The sequence below is a fragment of the Oncorhynchus masou genome, unplaced genomic scaffold (assembly GCF_036934945.1).
Source record: "Oncorhynchus masou masou isolate Uvic2021 unplaced genomic scaffold, UVic_Omas_1.1 unplaced_scaffold_1950, whole genome shotgun sequence".
NCBI classification, from domain to species: domain Eukaryota; kingdom Metazoa; phylum Chordata; class Actinopteri; order Salmoniformes; family Salmonidae; genus Oncorhynchus; species Oncorhynchus masou.
Window position 1 is genome coordinate 56,337 of NW_027008444.1, and position 2,646 is coordinate 58,982.

Below are 2,646 nucleotides of genomic sequence, written 5' to 3' on the forward strand. Positions count from 1 at the left end.
GACTCTTTGCAGGCTATCAGGCTGTCTAGTCACAGAGGAAGGCTGTGCTTCTCTGGTCTCAGCTTTGAGGTCAAACCCCTCACACCTGAGAGAGCTGGATCTGAGTAACAATGACCTGAAGGATTCAGGAGTGAAGCTGCTCTCTGCTGGACTGGGGAATCCCCACTGTAAACTGGAGACTCTGAGGTCAGTATTCCTGTAGTTGGTCAACAAGTGATAACTGTTCACTAGATCCACATGTGTTTACCAGGCACACATAGTCCACACATTTACATTACATTTAAGTCATTTAGCAGACACTCTTATCCAGAGCGACTTACAAATTGGTGAATTCACCTTCTGACATCCAGTGGAACAGCCACTTTACAATAGTGCATCTAAATCATTTAAGGGGGGGGGTGAGAAGGACCACTTTATCCTATCCTAGGTATTCCTTGAAGAGGTGGGGTTTCAGGTGTCTCCGGAAGGTGGTGATTGACTCCGCTGTCCTGGCGTCATGAGGGAGTTTGTTCCACCATTGGGGGGCCAGAGCAGCGAACAGTTTTGACTGGGCTGAGCGGGAACTGTACTTCCTCAGTGGTAGGGAGGCGAGCAGGCCAGAGGTGGATGAACGCAGTGCCCTTGTTTGGGTGTAGGGCCTGATCAGAGCCTGGAGGTACTGGGGTGCCGTTCCCCTCACAGCTCCGTAGGCAAGCACCATGGTCTTGTAGCGGATGCGAGCTTCAACTGGAAGCCAGTGGAGAGAGCGGAGGAGCGGGTGACGTGAGAGAACTTGGGAAGGTTGAACACCAGACGGGCTGCGGCGTTCTGGATGAGTTGTAGGGGTTTAATGGCACAGGCAGGGAGCCCAGCCAACAGCGAGTTGCAGTAATCCAGACGGGAGATGACAAGTGCCTGGATTAGGACCTGTGCCGCTTCCTGTGTGAGGCAGGGTCGTACTCTGCGGATGTTGTAGAGCATGAACCTACAGGAACGGGCCACCGCCTTGATGTTAGTTGAGAACGACAGGGTGTTGTCCAGGATCACGCCAAGGTTCTTAGCGCTCTGGGAGGAGGACACAATGGAGTTGTCAACCGTGATGGCGAGATCATGGAACGGGCAGTCCTTCCCCGGGAGGAGGAGCAGCTCCGTCTTGTCGAGGTTCAGCTTGAGGTGGTGATCCGTCATCCACACTGATATGTCTGCCAGACATGCAGAGATGCGATTCGCCACCTGGTCATCAGAAGGGGAAAGGAGAAGATTAATTGTGTGTCGTCTGCATAGCAATGATAGGAGAGACCATGTGAGGTTATGACAGAGCCAAGTGACTTGGTGTATAGCGAGAATAGGAGAGGGCCTAGAACAGAGCCCTGGGGGACCCCAGTGGTGAGAGCGCGTGGCGAGGAGACAGATTCTCGCCACGCCACCTGGTAGGAGCAACCTGTCAGGTAGGACGCAATTCAAGCGTGGGCCGCGCCGGAGATGCCCAACCGAGAGGGTGGAGAGGAGGATCTGATGGTTCACAGTATCGAAGGCAGCCGATAGGTCTAGAAGGATGAGAGCAGAGGAGAGAGAGTTAGCTTTAGCAGTGCGGAGCGGAGCGCCTCCGTGATACAGAGAAGAGCAGTCTCAGTTGAATGACTAGTCTTGAAACCTGACTGATTTGGATCAAGAAGGTCATTCTGAGAGAGATAGCGGGAGAGCTGGCCAAGGACGGCACGTTCAAGAGTTTTGGAGAGAAAAGAAAGAAGGGATACTGGTCTGTAGTTGTTGACATCGGAGGGATCGAGTGTAGGTTTTTTCAGAAGGGGTGCAACTCTCGCTCTCTTGAAGACGGAAGGGACGTAGCCAGCGGTCAGTGATGAATTGATGAGCGAGGTGAGGTAAGGGAGAAGGTCTCCGGAAATGGTCTGGAGAAGAGAGGAGGGGATAGGGTCAAGCGGGCAGGTTGTTGGACGGCCGGCCGTCACAAGAAGCGAGATTTCATCTGGAGAGAGAGGGGAGAAAGAGGTCAGAGCACAGGGTAGGGCAGTGTGAGCAGAACCAGCGGTGTCGTTTGACTTAGCAAACGAGGATAGAATGTCGTCGACCTTCTTTTCAAAATGGTTGACGAAGTCATCTGCAGAGAGGGAGGAGGGGGGGGAGGATTCAGGAGGGAGGAGAAGGTGGCAAATAGCTTCCTAGGGTTAGAGGCAGATGTTTGGAATTTAGAGTGGTAGAAAGTGGCTTTAGCAGCAGAGACAGAGGAGGAAAATGTAGAGAGGAGGGAGTGAAAGGATGCCAGGTCCGCAGGAGGCGAGTTTTCCTCCATTTCCGCTCGGCTGCCCGGAGCACTGTTCTGTGAGCTCGCAATGAGTCGTCGAGCCACGGAGCGGGAGGGGAGGACCGAGCCGGCCTGGAGGATAGGGGACATAGAGAGTCAAAGGATGCAGAAAGGGAAGAGAGGAGGGTTGAGGAGGCAGAATCAGGAGATAGGTTGGAGAAGGTATGAGCAGAGGGAAGAGATGATAGGATGGAAGAGGAGAGAGTAGCGGGGAGAGAGAGCGAAGGTTGGGACGGCGCGATACCATCCGAGTAGGGGCAGTGTGGGAAGTGTTGGATGAGAGCGAGAGGGAAAAGGATACAAGGTAGTGGTCGGAGACTTGGAGGGGAGTTGCAATGAGGTTA